Raw genomic sequence first — 18024 nt, 5'->3', positions numbered from 1 at the left:
CAAATGATATGACATAATTTTTCTTTTTTAACATCCATCATCACGTTAAGTATATCTAGAACGTAAGGTTTCTTCTTTGTCAGAAGGGACAAAAACCATGTCTTTTTCTCAATTATTGTTGTGCGTTTTTTCTTCGGCTTTGTGTACTTTCTTATTTTTTTAATTTAATGTTAGTTAAGCTATGTACACTTCTTTAAAAGGTTGTGGACTGTACATTTGAAGTAACACCGAAGCCAAGAGTATTTGCATTTCTATTATTTCTCTCTCCGGTCTTCATTTGTGCCTCCTTCCAAACTTCAAAAAGTAGCCATAATTTTTGGTTCCAACACCCATAAACCCATCAGCCCGAGCGGAGACGCTGCCCACTCAATATTTTCTCCAACGGCCACCGGCTAACTTCTATCACTTTGAAAGTCTGCATCTCCTTTTCTTTGTGGCGAAGCTTTCATGATACATACGTGGAAGTTATATATAATTATTGGAAATGTTGGACTCAAAACTCAAGTCATTAGGTAGAATGAAATCATATGTATTTTAAAAGGCCTAATTAAACATGATATAAGTCAAATGATATGACATAAATTTTCTTTTTTAACATCCATCCTCACGTATATGTATATCTAGAAAGTATATCTAGAATTGCCTGGAAGAGAGGCGTGAAATAGTCAAGTGATGTGTAATGATAAGATAACACCCTCCCACGCCCCACCCCCCCCGGGGCCCTCCCAACCCCCAAATGTGTAAAGTGTGCGACGCCGACCAAAGAACGCCCGGAGTAGGCATGGGCATAAAATCAACGTGGAAGCTTGGCGCACTAAGACCAGCCTCTTTTTCTCCCTATCTGCCCTATATTATATTATATTATATAGATCACTTGCGTGCGGCCCTAGAAGTCAATGACTTAGCGGAGACACGCAAGCAATTACGCTTGATCTCCCAGCAATTACGCTTGATCTCCCAACAACTCCTTTGAATTGAATAGCGGACTTTCCATTCTGCTTTCACTCACATTGGCCCGCCAGCGTAAATCATTTGCTGCCTATAAATAGGGGCCAAAATCTCCAGTATCGTCTGAGGACTGACTAAAGAGCGAGTTCACCTCTTATCCTGGAAGAAGAAAAACAACAATCTTCCCATACACATATCGATGGGATTCTCCGTGCTTTGACGGATGGAAAGCATATGAGAAGAACCCCTTTCACCCAACTCAGAATCCTGATGGGACCATCCAGATGGGTCTTGCCGAGAATTAGGTCTGGTAGTTGCGAAAGCTCTTCGTTCAATAATCCGCTTGTAGTGACGATATATAGGAATATGTGGTCAGACACAAGCATGCGCTGCCCATTTGCAAGCGTGCACGCACATGGCTTCCCAACTTTGCGAATGATACCCATCTTCGCCTTGTGTTTGCTTTATCGTTTGCAGCTTTCCTTCGATCTGGAAGAGTGTATGAAGAACAATCCTAAGGCGTCCATTTGCACTTCAGATGGGGCTGGCAAGTTCAAGGACGTTGCCAACGCCAATTTCCAATGATATTTTCCTGGAGACGCTTTCCTTGTTCCTTGCTTGTATTATCCAGCGTAGGGATACATGCTCCCGTCTCTTCATGTGCTTTCTGTATTATTTTATGAATTATTTTTATCATATATAGCCTCAATGAATAAACTGAAACCCCACGTCCTTGGACAAACTGTAGATAATGTGGACGAGATCGGGACTGCATCCGGTCTTTTACATTTTCCAGATGGCGGGGAAGTCGAAAACCCTGGCCAAGTATATTTTGTTGTGGAGGTTCTTTTTGGAAGTGGACGAGTGTTTCTGTGCTCAAACTGATTCCCAGCAGTTTTGATGGGTCCGTTAAGATCACTCCTTTTACGTTGATGTTGGCTTCTATGACCTTGACGTAATGCTGATTTTTATTTGTGGTAGGGTTACTTGGAAGTTGTTGGAGCTGTCATATTTAACCGGAGTTATCTGTGCGCCGGTGAGCCATCTTATGTCCTTATAAATCTGAGAGAAAAGAATTTGAGAACGAGATACGCTTACATGAGAATAAAATCATAGGACAAGTATATGCATAAACATGCTTACAAAAGGAGAGACGTGTACATGAGCTTTATTTTTGGTCTGGTTCCCCTCAATGCTGCTATAATAAGCTCATAAAGATGCGGTATCTCAATTATATTTCTCTGCCTTATGTTACTACTAAGTATTGTTGGCATCTAGAATCACTTTGACCTAAAGTTCATATAAGTCAAAATGACCGATATTTCCAGATTCAGGATATTGATTACTCTTAGTTCAAATGACTTGACAGGGACATAAGATGGCTTACCGGCATACAGATAATTCCGATTAACTGTGACAGCTCCAACAACTTCCAAGTAACCCTGCCACAAATAAAAATCAGCATTACACCAAGGCCATAGAAGCCAACATCAACGTAAAGGAGTGATCTTAACGAACCCATCAAACCTGCTGGGAATCACTTTCAGCAGAGAAACACTCACCAGTCTATTGAGCTTCACTTCCGAGAAGAACCTCCACGACAAAATATACTTGGCCAGGGTTTTCGACTTCCCCGCCATCTTGGAAATAATTCAAGAGAGTGCAATCTTGATCTCGTCCACATTCTCTACAGTTTGTCCAAGCACATAAGGTTTCCTGGCTTTCGCGTCTGCATGATCTGTCCCTACTATGATCAAGCAGCCAATTGCACGAGGGAAATGTCTAGTTTCGGATTGGTCTCTTTGCAGACACAGCATTTACTTACTTCCATGCTCTCTGATGAGAGCTTTGTAGAGAATTTCCAAGAAGAGAGGAGGAGACTGGCCAAGAGGCAGAGTCTCTTTGTCAAAGGATTCGAGCAAGACGTGGAAGACAAGGCTGGTCTTTTCGTGTGGATGGATTTGCATCGCTTCATGAAAGAATTGAGGGCTCCACGCCGAAATGAAGCTGTGGAGGGTGATTATACCGGATGCGAAGGTCAATGCATCACATGGGTCCTCTTTCCATTGCCAGAAGCCCGGGATTTTCGGGGTTTGCTTTGCTGATATGGATGATCACAGTGTAAGAGGCGCTTATAATTATTAGAGAGTTTGTGACTAAGGGCAATGACATAGGTGGTGACGAGACATTGTCGAAGAAGAAACATCGGCAAAACACGAGTCTTATGCTGGGTCTTACGTCCGAGATATGTGATGAGAGCTTGATGTCTTCTCATCATAGAATGTCCCCTCAATTATCAGTGCCTCCTCATTCACCAATGGCTCGAGCGAGGACTTGAAGTGGCCATATTGGCTTTTTGCTGTTGTATGGTGGAGTGTTCTCAACAGTTACGTATCCCATTTTACTAGGATTAAATCATGACCAACCATTTCTTTCCCCCATTTGCTCGGATGCTGTGTCAGCGCTTTCGTGGAACCTAAAAGCATTTCATTCCTAGAAACAGATTTGTCTGTCCGATTGTCATAGTCCCAAAGGCAAGAGTCCCTAGGATAGATCATCTGATGTACTACCATTTTATCGATCAACTTATCTATTTTATTTGGAAGTTCTTTTGTAGTCCTAGTATTATCATTTTTTACAGTATTGAAATGTGAGATGCAAAAGATGCTTTCTCATTTGGAAAGACAAGATTGCGGTTTTCCCTTCTTTTTAGTTTATCAGTAACGCAATTTTTCCTTTGGCCTAGGGAAATAATGATCATATTAACAATAAACTAATTACAAAATAGACCCAAGGCGAAAACTCCTAGCAAACATTGCAAGGGAAAGCCAATGGTAAGTTAAGCTAATAATTAACGAAGATCAGGTAAAACCAAGACACAGACTAACGCGCACCCTATGTGGAATCATACGTCCCATTCTCGTGTATGAAACTAAGTTACCTTGGTTTCCATTTCGCATATGTGCTACTTATTCATGTGGAAATTGGAAAAGGCCAAGATGACCAAAGTAAAAGTCTAGGAAGTTCTCATCCGCGTATCACGCGGTCCATTCACCTAGCTGAGCTAAAGTAGTGCACCTCAAAAGGGAAAAATGGCTTGGATCATCATAAAGAAACGCTCTGGTAAGAAGGCCCATCTCTGAAGTTGGACCAAGCCCACGCCCATCTCTTTGCACTGGCCGCGAGCAATGTAAAATTAACAAAATCGGCGGAAAATAGCATCATGTTTAAGCACGGTGGTGATACGATACCGTAGCTTCGGCGCCACTCTTTCTGCGACAGGTAATGCTAACATAACTCTTCGCAATCCTCATTTGTCTCAAGAAGATACATCAAACTCTTATGGATATATCAGTCTGTGCTTGATTTTCTTTGTTGTTCCTCTTAATTTGCTCCTTTAGAATTTTAGACACTGTAATTAGTCGTGGTTTGCCTAGTTTAGAATTTCAGGCATGAATAGGTCAGCTAGGTTAGACGGGATGTTAAGGAAATTTCCCTAATTGATTTTGAAGATTGAAAAAACCTTCCTTATATGATTATTGATTCTAATGAAAAGCTTTCCTTGAGTTATTCTTTGAGCAAATATATTCAAGTCACATTCAAAGACTTATTAGAGATTCTAGTTCTCTATGACTTCCCTAATTGATTTTGAAGATTGAAAAAACCTGCCTTATATGATTATTGATTCTGATGAAAAGCTTTCCAGGAGTTATTCTTTGAGCAAATATATTCAAGTCACATTCAAAGACTTATTAGAGATTCTAGTTCTTTATGACCTTGATTGTGTTACGTCGGACAATGATATATATTATGCATGGATTGTCTAGATTATACACATCATCAACCAATATGAGAGGATCTCTAATCTTTGAAATAACCTAGAATATATAAAGCGCAAAGGCTAGGAATTGGCCTAAATTTCTTTGTATATATATTGCCGTTCCTTGCTTCGTTCTTCTTGCCTAGGGATGGATCTTTTGTTGTTTGTTCAGCCTGTCCTTTTGGCTGTTGCCTTGTTAGGTTTGCTACAATGTTGCGGCTAGCTTTCTTTTACTTCGGCTCCCTTCCACTCGTTCTAACGTGTTGTCACTATGAGTGAAGTTTTTGGAGTCGGATCTTTTGTATAGTTGATTTAAAGCTCAATATATCTTACATTTACCAAAAAAAAAAAAAAAAACATCCACATAATCTTTCCTTCTTGGAGATTCATAATCCATGCAACAATCATTGGAGACGAGACACACTTTCCAAACAGAGTGATCAATTTATGGAAACCTTATCTCTTTTGTATAGACAATAAAATCAAGGGCGACTTTATTCTTAGCATCCTAAAAGCAATCGGATTGTCCTAAATCATTCAAAGTTCAATAGGTGGATTGGATGAATGATCCTCAAAGTTTATATCCAACAGTCAGTTTGGACAATAAAGAGTATCAAAGGAGATCGTGATGCTAAGGGGAATAAGAATCAAAGTCTTAAAATTCCAAAGGTCAAGCGAGCTTCACCTTCTCGTCTTTGTGAGCTTAACTTGTAATCTCTTAGAGGTTGTTGTTGGAGTGTGAGATCAAAAGATTTGATCACACTTAATCAAGTTGAGAATACTCGGTTGTTGTAACCTTTAATTGATTCACTTGTGAAATCCAACTAATAGATTGTCAGCATGTGAGAGTGGACATAGGCTTATCATAAACCGAACTATTATAATTGTCGTGTTCAATTTTCTCCACTGATTAATCTCTTATTTACTTTATTGCACATATCAAGTTCTAATCACTGCACGCTTTATCATCAACGTTGGTCTTTTGCAATATTAGAATCAATTACTTTTTAACTATGTATATTCACATATTCACCCCCATTAGGTGATAATTCTAGCCCTAATAATTGGTATCAAAGCTTGGTTGTTTGTTATTTTTGAAGTGCTATATTACTTCTGACCCAACAGTTTATTATGGTTAGTAACATTACACCAGAACTTATGGAAGGACAAAGTGATACGAGGCCTCCATACTTTGATGAAAATGACTACAACATCTGAAAAAAGCAAAATAAAAGTATTCATTAGATCCAAAGATCCCTTAGAGTGGGACATAGTTCTGAGAGGAGTAAAACTCGAAGCTTCATCATCCTCGAAAAAGGAGGAAGATATCAATGCACCAGTAGCCAAACCATTATTTGATGCTAAGTAAACAAAAAGACAAGCATTAGATGCTAAAGTTATTTATTCACTATTGTACTTCATCTCTCATTGAATATAATGGCACATCTTCATGTGAAACAACAAAATAGATTTGGGACTGGCTACATGTCACTTATGAAGGGATTGCCCAAGTCAAGGAAACCAAAGTAAATATTCTCCTTAGACAGTATGAGTCTTTCAAGATGAGACCCGATGAATTAATTTCTGATATGTTTAGTAGATTTACTGGCATAGTCAATGGTATGGGTATCAAGAAAATCCAATGTCAAAGCTTATGAAAGTAAACAAGCTAGTTCGCGGACCTCCAAAGGAATGGGATCACATCAAGACATTCATTCATGAAACACAAAGAAACACAAAGAAACATGCCTCTGTCTATGGATGAACTCGTGAGAACACTTCAATTATACAAAGTAAAAGACTAAATGAGGAAGATCCTGCCAGTAAGAAATTGATTGCCTTAAAGTCTAATATTGATTATGATGTTTTAGATTCTGAAGAAGAAAAAGATGAAGATGAGGAAATGAAGTTACTAATCAAAAAATTTCAACAACCTACGAGAAACATAAGAAACTCCAATAAGCCAACAAAGAAATCCAAAGAAGGAAAATTTTATAAGAATAGAGAGGACAATGAAGGTAATGATTTAATATGTTTTGAGTGCAGAAAAAAATATCACGTAAAACCCGATTGTCCTTTATTCAAGAAAAAGAAAGGAAAAATTGAAAAAAAAAAAGAAGAAAGCTCTTAAAGGCTAAGACGTGGACTGACACAGAGTCTGAATCCAACAATGATGAGATCAATGAGCAAGGAAATCTATGCTTAATGACGAACATTGAATCTGAAAAAGATGAGGTGATTTGTTCATATCCTATTCTCAATTATCATGATGTTTTTAAAGAGTTATGCACAAAACATGAGATTGCATTGAAAAAGATCTCCAAGTTGAAAAAGGAAGTCTCTAAATGAGATAGTAAAATATTACGAATGAGAAAATGATTTGAATGGAAAAGAAGAATTCCTTTATCGAGGAAGAGAAGGATATTTTGCCCAAAATTTTTTTTTGATTCCTATAAGGAAGAAATTTCAAAATACTTGCGAGAAATTTTCTCTTGGCTCAAAGACATTAATGCAAGTGAGATTAATAATGACTTTCCAAAAAGTCAAGGAGAGATTAAAACGTAGGCTGCCAATTTGGCATTATAAAAATCATTTTGGTAAGCAATTGGTCAAGCCTATTGGATCTCAATATTATAATTGCTCGAACTGTGGCGATCCTGATCACTATAAGCAAGAATATCCACTTGATTGGAAGAAATCCAAGTCAATCAATTGGAGATTTTGTGCTTCCTCTAACTAGAAAGGACCCAAACAAATTTGGGTACCAAAGAATAGATAAGTTGCTCATTTTTGTAGGGAATAAAATAATAATAATAAATAAATAAAAAAAGAGAAAAATTGGTAAGGAAAGGTATGGTTTTAAATTTTCTTTGAGTGCATACTTTAAATTCTTATTGTACTTGATATTTCATATCTCCATACTATGCTTGATTTATATGACGTGTTTTATAATTGGTTATGATTGAAATATCTTTTAAGGAGAAAATGATGTATTTTTTGGTGGTTCATGAGATAGGATCAATAATATACATGTGATTGATTGATATACTACTTAGAGATAATTTAATTTTTGGGTTGATTTTTTTCCTAATTTTATCACGTGTTGCGAAGGGAGAATCTTTTTTAAAGGAAATATTATTTGGTTACGCATATTATTCATGTGATGATCTTTCTTTATATGTCATTAGATTATGGAAGAATCCTATATATTATGAGGTTTTCCTATTTTGTGTCAAACAAAAGGAAATGATCCACATACATGGATACCAAAAAGGAAACGATTTATTTTAGGAACTTGTGCAAAGGAAGCTTGATTATAAACTTACATAAATAATGATGCAATCAAAGAAGGATCTCAAGTGAGGAATTTTTTTAAAAGTTCTACACATGCATATTGGGATATGAATTGGTAATATCCACCGCCTCGTTCAAAAGATCTCGCATATATTTAATGCTTATATCATTTATATTCCTTTTGCAAAATACATTAAATTTATATTATCTATATGCATTTGAGATTTACATTGAAGGAAGAATCTATTTAATCTTGAAAGATATTATTGCATACTTTAATATACACTTGCTATATTTTAGATGTTTATCTTATAATTGGCAAGATTGATCCGTGAATAGAAGAAGGTACGCACATGATATTCTCTATATTTTTCAAAGATTGTTATCTCTTTACAAGAAATTGCAAGTGGCAAAAGAATCATTCCATATGAAGTTTGGAAAGTTTGATCCGAAAAATTGCAAAGATTTTGCATTGTTTTTTAATGATAGAAAATTCTCTCTTTGCGCAAAATTCTTGCAAATTATTGAGTAGTTTTGGATTAAATTATTTGATATTTTATATATGCTATTCAATTTATTTTAAAGGGCGTGATATTTTACGTGAAATATCATATCTTTAACGGTAAATTTGTGCAAAAAAATTGTTGAGTTTATGCAGTTTGAATTCAAGACGAGCTTGATTGAAAAGAAAACAAAATTCTATCTTGAATTTTAAAAAGCAATCAAATGATGCGGATGTTGTTGCTACGAAGAAAACAAAGAAAAAAGGTTTGGCTCAATGTGCACAAGTTGCGGTAAAAGTTATTCGCAAAAAGTGTATGATGACAGGAGGAGTAAGTGGATGCAAAATAAAGGGGGAAAAATCGTGATCATCTCAAAAAGGCATTAAATTGAGGGGAGCGTTAGTCAAGTGTAAGAAATTCTTGACAAAGTCAATTTAATTTTTGCTTGCTTTTGATTACTATGAAAGAAAATGTAATGTATGTTAGAACTTCTTAAATTCTACATAATCCTATTAGTATGTCTTCAATTTCCCTTACTTTTTGTCATTAACAAATCTCATATTTACAAAAATGTAGAGAAATTTATCTAATGCCTGTAAGGGTGATCGGTTCCCAGTTTGGTCTCAAGATCGAGAACCGGACCAGACCATACCATCGGTTCTAGTCCGAAAATCGATGGTCTAGTCCAGTTCGGTCCAACATTTTTTTCACTAAATAATGAACGTGCTCCGGATCCCAAACCGATCGGTCCAATTCAATTCCCGGGCAATCCAATAAAATTAATCACACATGTTTTCATATGCAAAATATTCAAACTTCACTTACGTGAATATTATACTTAAAAGTCATGAACAATTTGCCTAAAGATTGTGATTGGCTTGGGTTTTATGGACAATCTCTCTTCTATACTTTGAATGTTTAGTCAACATGGGACTCTTACCTTGTCCCACATCAAATAGAAGATGAAACTAACAAGTAAGTTTTCTCTATAAATAAATAATAATAATAAGAGTTTTGATGGTCTCTTGGTCAAGAGGTTGTTACCTCAATTGCAATTTTGATTGCAATAAGTTTTATATATAATAGTCATATTATATATTAAAAAAATTGATCCGGTGGATTTAGTTCCCAATTCTGTCCGGCCAGTTCCCGGTTCGAGCGGTTCCCATTACACACCCCTATGCATCATGATCTTTGATACACACACACACACAAATATATATATATATGTTGTTCAATTATATAAGAACTTGAGCTATTTGACTTAGCATTTATAAAATGATATTTCTGAAAATTGCGTTTCATGCCTATTATGTTTTCAAGATAGTATGTGAAGATAAGTTGAACTGTATATTCTTTGGATGTTTGGCAATTAGAATAAAATTTATCATATCCTGCATTTGGCAACCAAAATAAAACTCAAGATGGGACAAAGTAGGATGTAAAGGAAATATAGACTAAATAAAATTATCCCATGAAATAAATGGGATAAAGATTGATAAGATTTCTAATACCCATGATAAGAAAATTATTTTTCTTGAACAACAAACTTCTTAAATTAACAAAATTAAAATTATATTTCAATATGAATAATATTTGAATGATGATATAAAAAATTAAAATGACAAAAAATAAGAAGTTAGTTATTTTAATTTAATCGAATTTAATTCTATATTATAATATAATTTCAATATGTAAATATATATTTATAATTATTACATATTTTAGGTATTTTAGTATTTAGGTATATTAGTAATGTTTATTATTTAATAAAATTTTATTAGAGAATGATGGAAAGGGAAGAAAGAAATAAATAAATAAATAGAGGAAAAAATAAACTTATAGTAGACAAGAGTATCACAAAATATTTTTACCATCTCTATTTGTAAAAATTTTATTCATTTATATTAATATGACATTTATAGTAAATTATATGATGTGAAGATATTTGATTTTAGGCAAAAAAAAAAAAAAAACCTTTCAAGTGCCATAGCTTAGCACAAAGGGACACTTAAATATCATAACTTACGAAAGTTATACTTAAATCACATTCAAAGAAAAACAGATCCGCCCTGGCCAAAGTCCAGCGACAACGCTAACATGGCATTTTTCCGGCGAAGCCAGTGCAAAACGGCCCCCGACGTGGCCAAAATGCTAAAAAAAATCGTTTTAGGCCGACGTGGTAAAAATATATAAATATTAATTAAATTAAATTTAGTTAAAATATGAGAAAATAATAATTTTAAAATTAAATTTAGTTAAAATATTTAAAATATATATAATTTTAGAATTAAATTTAATTAAAATATTAAAAAATATAATTATAAAAATTAAAAAAATTTAAAATTTTAAAATTTAAAAAAAAAAAAATAAAAAGGGGGCTAGGGCTTGATGACCCTAGCCGACCGGCGGCGAGCCAAGAGACCCTTCTTTTAATTTTTATTAATTTTTATTTTTTTTTAAATTAAATTTTTTATAATTTTTATAATTTTTATAATTTTTATAATTTTTTTGAAAAATTTATTTGATTTTAAAATTATTAATTTTAAATATTTTGACTAAATTTATTTTTTATTTTTTATTTTTTCATAATTTAATTAAATTTCATTTGAAAATTATTATTATTTTCATAATTTAATTAAATTTAATTTTAAGATTATTATTTTTTTCATAATTTAACTAAATTTAATTTTAAAATTATTTTTTTCATAATTTAATTAAATTTAATTTTAAGATTTTTTTTCATAATTTAACTAAATTTACTTTTAAAATTATTATTTTTCATATTTTAACTAAATTTTATTTTAAAATTATTATTTTTCATAATTTTATTAAATTTAATTTTAAAATTTTTTTTTTCCTAATTTAATTTAATTTAATTTTAAGATTATTATTTCTTAATATTTTAACTAAATTTAATTTTAAAGTTATTATTTTTCATATTTTAACTAAATTTAATTTTAAAATTATTTTTTTCATAATTTAATTAAATTTAATTTTAAAATTATTATTTTTCATAATTTAACTAAATTTAATTTTAAAATTATTATTTTTTCATAATTTAACTAAATTTAATTTTAAAATTATTATTTTTTCATAATTTAACTAAATTTAATTTTAAAATTATTATTTTTCATATTTTAACTAAATTTAATTTTAAAATTATTATTTTTAATATTTTAACTAAATTTAATTTTAAAATTATTATTTTAATATTTTAACTAAATTTAATTTTAAAATTATTATTTTTTATTATTTTAACTACATTTAATTTTAAAATTATTATTTTTTAATATTTTAACTACATTTAATTTAAAATTATTATTTTCTCATATTTTAACTAAATTTAATTCTAAAATTATTATTTTCTCATATTTAAATAAATTTAATTTTAAATTTATTATTTTCTCATATTTTAACTAAATTTGATTTTAAATTTGATTTAATTAATTTTTATATTATTTTTTTACCACGTCAACCCAAAACGATGCCCTTTTTGCATTATTTGACCTAGTTAGTTTGCAAAACGACACCGTTTTACACTCGCTTCGCCGGAAAAATGCCACATATGCAATTTGGTCGGATTTTGGTCGGATTGGCACTCAAGTGATCTATTTTACTCCGATTTTGGCACTTAAGTGTATTTTTCGTAAGTTATGGTATTTAAATGTTCATTTCTCGCTTTAAGTTATGGCACTCAAGGAGTCCGCATGTCTTTGATTTTACTACCACAATCACTAAATAATTGATAAGATATAGCAAAATTTCTAAATTTCATATCGAATCTTGTTACGTGATATTCTTCCTATAATTACCATTTCCTTTTTTTTTTTAGTGCAAACAAAAAGGGGGAAGTTTGTAGATTGGATATGAGATATACTTTTGCAGGTACAGAAAGATATATAGACATACTCTTTTTGTGCAAAGGAATCCGAAACAAAAGTTTCAGGGACCTTACACAAGATTGGTTAAACATTTCCTAATCTTTGATATCTTGCTAATTATAATCAAAGCATAAATTCTTCCATGTCTATTTACTCTGATTTATCTTCCATAAGATATTATTGCTTTATCATTTGCACAATATTTCTCAGAAATCTTATAGATTCTGCCATGTGCAAAAATTACTAGACCCAATGTACATTTCCTAAAGAGCAATCTACTCTAAAAATCTTTTTCAAATCAATTATAATCTTTATCTACACGAAATGTTTTGTCATCATAAAAAAGGAGGAGATTATTGAGGAAATTTCCCTAATTGGTTTTGAAGATTGATAAAACATTGCTTACATGATTATTGGTTCTGATGAAAAGTTTTCTAGGTGTTATTCTTGGAGCAAATTTATTCAGGTCACGTTCAAAGACTAAGTAGAGATTCTAGTTCTCTACGATCTTGATTATTTTATGTCAAATGGTATATATTGTACATGGATTGTTTAGATTATACACATCATCAACCGATATGAGAAGATCTCCAATCTGCTAGGAATATATAAAGCGCAATAGCTAGGAATTGGCTTGGATTTCTTTCTATACATAAAAAATTGCATGCGTTAGCACTAGACTTGTCAAAATAAGTCATAGAATCATTTCTTAACCCATTTGATAGGATGAGTTATTATATGGATTTATCTTATACCATAAATAAATAGGTTTAGAATAGTAAAACTTAAAATGATATTTATGTTGAATGGGTTCATAATTTACTATGCCAACCACCTCTATGACTCTCTCTCTCTCCTTTACTCAATCCAGCACTTGCTCATCCCACGCTCTCACCATAGTTTAGGTATAAGTTTTTCGAGATTGGGTTAGACATGGAAGAGTTTTAACAGTATGGGTCGAGTCAAGTATAAAGCCACTAGATTTGTATTTCATGGAAATTGATTAAAACAAGTTAAATGTGTTAATTTAAATAGGACCATTTTTTACCCGACAAGTCTAATTAGCGTTGGGTGTGTCACATAGGATGACCGGCATCCGCATTAGTAATTCCTAGCCAAAAATTAGTCGAAATGACAATATCAATAAGTTGACAAAATTGGTCAAATTAAAAGGTTTAGAATTATATTAACATATGTATAATAGATTTAGGAATTTTTTGGTAATTTTCCCCACTTATATGTGGTGCCAATTATTTTGATTTCCATTTTGCATATGTGCTACTTATTTATATGAAATTGAAAAGGTAAAGATGGCCAAAGTAAAGTCTCGGAATTTCTTCCTCCTCCATCTACCAATTACTATTTCTGTCTTCAAAATTTAAAGTTAGTTTTGCATCTGCATTTCCTTAGTTTGATTCATTTGACTGTATACTTGCTAGAAAACTGGGAGATATGATGAAATAGGATGGAAAAACATGTAAATTATGGAACAAATGGGTCAAGATGTCCTTCATGATTGATGAGCTTTGTTGGGCATTTCACCAAGTGAGCTTAATGGGTTAAGTACATTATCATGACCGATTTGGGCCATTCGCTTATTCAAGTTTAAGCCGAAGCTTTGGCTGGAGTCGACAATATCTTACATTTTTAGGGCAAATTTCTATACTTAAGATCTCTTTATGTTCTGAATCTATCCTTTTTTTGGCATATCCAGACATTGCGAACCTTCAACCTTAAACAAGAGGTAAAATCTCAAACTTAGAAGAACAAAGAGGAAAAAGAAATCTTGTCAGGCCCGAGACATAGGAAATTGCCCGGAAGAGAGGCTAATTAGCTAAAAGACTTGCGCAAGAAGGTTCAATGAGTCATCTAACTGGTTCCTTTCAAAGATTTCGGGTGCTAAAGACACGAATCGACTTCTCGTAATTTGGCAAGAAAACCCAATTCCTTAAGACTACTCCTTCTGGTCGGCCATCCCTAGGTTCCAGTTCCGGCCTGCGTCGTGACTCTAATGAGACCGAAAGATGCTCATTTGCAAAGACAGGCAAGAGCCGCCCATAAACTCGTCAGCCGCCGGCTAACTTTTATTATCTCTAGAACTTTGAAAGTCTGCATCTCCTGTTTCTTCGTGGCGAAGCTGCTTACGTGAAAGGAATGAACTCAAAAGACTTTAGTTATTAGAGGGGCTAACTTTTATATCACTAGATCTTTGAAAGTCTGCATCTCTTGTTTCTTCCTGGCGAAGCTTCTTACGCGAAATGTGTGGACCCAAAAACTTTAGTTATTAGAGGGAATGGAATTATATGTTTATTATAAGGCCCAATTAAACATTAGTCAAGTAATATGGCTTGATTTTCTTTTAACATCCATTCTCGCATACAAGTATATTTAGAACCGTTGGGAAGAATGGTGCGTGGAATAGTCAAGTGATGTCTAACGATAAGTTAACAACCCTTCACATGAAAAGTATCCAAAATCGAAGGAAGAAGGCCCGCGGAATGGACGCGTTCATGAAAGATCAATGTGGAAGATTGGCTCCAAGACCAACCGCATTTTCTCCTCCAAGACCAACCTCTTTTTCCTCCCTATCGGCCCTATATTTTATAGATGCAAGATTCCTTTCAATTGCGTACGGCCCTACTAGTCCAATAACGTTGGGAGGACACGCAAGCAATTACGTTTGATCTTCCAACAACTCCTTCGTATGGACAAGTGGACTTTCCATTCTCTTATAAACGGGGTCAAAATCTCCAGTATCGTCTCTCAATATTATCCTGGGATCGAGAACTGACTTAAGAGCGAGTTCACCTCTTATTCCTGGAAGAAGAAAAGCAACGATCTTTACGTACACATATCCATGGGATTCTCCGTGCTTTGACGGAGGGAAGGCATATGAGAAGAACCCCTTTCACCCAAACTCAGAATCCTGATGGAGCCATCCAGATGGGTCTTGCCGAGAATCAGGTCCGGTAGTTGCAAAAGCTCTTCGTTGAGTAATCCGCTTGTAGTGATGATATATAGGAATATGTCGTCAGACACAAGCATGCGCTGCCCATTTGCAAGCGTGCACACACATGGCTTCCCAACTTTGTGAATGATACTTTATTGTTTGCAGCTTTCCTTCGATCTGATGGAAGAGTGGATGAAGAGCAATCCTACGGCATCCATTTACACTTCAGATGGGGTTGGCAAGTTCAAGGACATCGCCAACGCCAATTTCCAATGACTCATGACCTCCTCGAATTCACACAAGTAAGTGTAGATAGCCAAAAAGTAAACATTGTCTCTCTGATTTGAAGGAAATGATATTGCCTTCATTACTAATTAGGAGGGCATTACACTGCTTCTCTCAGGCTGTTGCCGAGTTCATGGGAAGGTCCGAGGTAATAAACGGAATTTGACCAGAATCATACTGACATGATTGATGGAACGACCGGAGCGAGCGAGATGCTCATTTATTGCTTTCCTGGAGACGCTTTCCTTGTTCCTTGCTCGTATTATCCAGCGTAGGGATACGTGCTCCATACGTGCTCCCGTCTCTTCATGTGCTCTCCATATTATTTTATGAATTATTTTGATCATATATAACCTCAATGAATAAACCGAAATCCCATGTCCTTGGACAAACTGTAGATAATGTGGACGAGATCGGGATTGCACTCGTTCTCTTGAATTATTTCCAAGATGGCGGGGAAGTCGAAAACCCTGGCCAAGTATATTTTGTCGCAGAGGTTCTTCACGGAAGTGAAGCCCAACAGGTGGACGAGTGTTTTTCTGCTCAAAGTGATTCCCAGCAGGTTTGATGGGTTCGTCAAGATCACTACTTTTACGTTGATGTTGGCTTCTATGACCTTACTGTAATGCTGATTTTTATCTGTGGCAAGGTCACTTGGAAGTTGCTGGAGCTGTCCCACCTAACCGGAATTATCTGTACGCGGGTGAGCCATCTTATGGCCCTATAGATCTGAGGGAAAAGAATTCGAATATAAAATCATAGGACAAGTATATTTATAAACATGATTAAAAAAGGAGAGATGTGTTCTTCAGATTTATTTTTGGTTTGGGTCCCCTCAGTGCTGCTGTAATAAGCTCATAAAAATGCCGTATCTCAATTATATTTCTCTGCTTGATTAAATGTACGTTATTGCTAAGTATTATTACAATCTATAATCACTTTGATCAGGTTCCTAAATCAAAACAAACGACTTTCCAGATTTAGGATATTGATTTTTCTTAGTTCAAATGATCTGACAGGAACATGAAATGGCTCACCGACGTACAGATAATTCCGGTTAATTGTGACAGCTTCAACAACTTCCAAATAACCTTGCCACACATAAAAATCAGCATTGCACCAAGGTCATAGAAGCCAACATCAACATAAAAGTAGTGATCTTGACGAACCCATCAAACCTGCTGGGAATCACTTTGAGCAGAGAAACACTCACCAAAACTTCCATATCGTGTGCAACGAAGAAATGTACTTGGCCATGGTTTTTTACTCCCCCACCTTACCCAGGCATCTCGGAAATAATGCAGGAGACCCCGATCTTGTCCATATTATCTGCAGTTTATCCAAGAACATAAGGTTTTCCGGCTTTCACGTTGGCATGATCTGTCCCTACAATGATCAAGCAGCCAATTGCGCAAGGGAAATGTCTAGTTTCGGATTGGTCTCTTGACAAAATCAGCATTTACTTGCTTCCATGCTCTCCGATGAGGTCTTTGCAGAGAATTTCCTAAAAGAGAGAAGGAGATTTGCCAAGAGGCAAGGCCACTTTGTCAAAGGACTCGAGCAAGCCTTGGAAGCCAAGGCCGGTCTTTTCCTGTGGATGGATTCGGGTCACGTCATGAAAGAGCCAACACTCGACATTGAGATGAAGTTGTAGAGGATGATTATAAAGGATGTGGAGGTCAATGCAGCACCTGAGTCCTCTTTCCATTGCCTGGAGCCTGGGATTTTCAGGGTTTGCTTTGCTGATATGGACGATCGCACAGTGTAAGAGGCGCTTATAATTATTAGAGAGTTTGTGTTTAAGGGCAATGACATGGCGATGACGAGACATTGTTGAAGAAGAAACATCGGCAAAACATGAGTCTTAGGCTGGGTTTTAGATCGGAGATATGTGATGAGAGCTCGATGTCTTCTCATCATAGAACGTCCCCTCAATTATCAGTGCCTCCTCATTCACCAATGGCTCGAGCAAGGACTTGAAGTGGCCATGTTGGCTTTTTGCTGTTGTATGGTGGAGTGTTCTCAACAATTATGTATCCCATTTTACGAGGATTGAGTTATGACCAACCATTTCTTTCCCCCATTTGCTCGGATGCTGTGTCAACGTCTTCGTGAAACCTTAAAGCATTTCATATCTAGAAACATATTTGTCTGTCTGCTTGTCATAGTCCCATAGGCGGAATCCCTAGGACAGATCATCTGATGTATAACCATCTTATCAATCAACTTATCTACTTTATTTGGAAGTTCTCTTGTTTTCCTAGTATTATCAGTTTCTGCAGTAATGAAACGTGAGATGCAAACGATGCATTCTCATTTGTAAAAACAAAATCGTGGTTT

At 34.6% G+C, this 18024-nt stretch overlaps 2 long non-coding RNA genes and 2 pseudogenes across 2 annotated transcripts; all 4 read left to right on the top strand.

Moving 5' to 3' along the window:
- The first annotated feature begins 1086 nt into the window (after positions 1-1086).
- LOC104443406 lies at positions 1087-2235 on the top strand. Its single transcript, XR_005548695.1, has 3 exons — positions 1087-1253; positions 1426-1580; positions 1697-2235. It is a non-coding gene; the product is annotated as an uncharacterized LOC104443406 (long non-coding RNA).
- Positions 2236-2309: 74 nt separating this feature from the next.
- On the top strand, positions 2310-3564 carry LOC120287585 (annotated as a pseudogene).
- An 11677-nt stretch (positions 3565-15241) lies between these two features.
- On the top strand, positions 15242-15930 carry LOC104443407. Its single transcript, XR_005552075.1, has 3 exons — positions 15242-15413; positions 15565-15701; positions 15803-15930. It is a non-coding gene; the product is annotated as an uncharacterized LOC104443407 (long non-coding RNA).
- Positions 15931-16133: 203 nt separating this feature from the next.
- Positions 16134-17936, top strand: LOC120286080 (annotated as a pseudogene).
- Positions 17937-18024: the final 88 nt, after the last annotated feature.

This window comes from Eucalyptus grandis, chromosome 1, assembly GCF_016545825.1.
Source record: "Eucalyptus grandis isolate ANBG69807.140 chromosome 1, ASM1654582v1, whole genome shotgun sequence".
Taxonomy (NCBI): Eukaryota; Viridiplantae; Streptophyta; class Magnoliopsida; order Myrtales; family Myrtaceae; genus Eucalyptus; species Eucalyptus grandis.
This window is presented reverse-complemented; position numbering and strand designations above follow the sequence as displayed.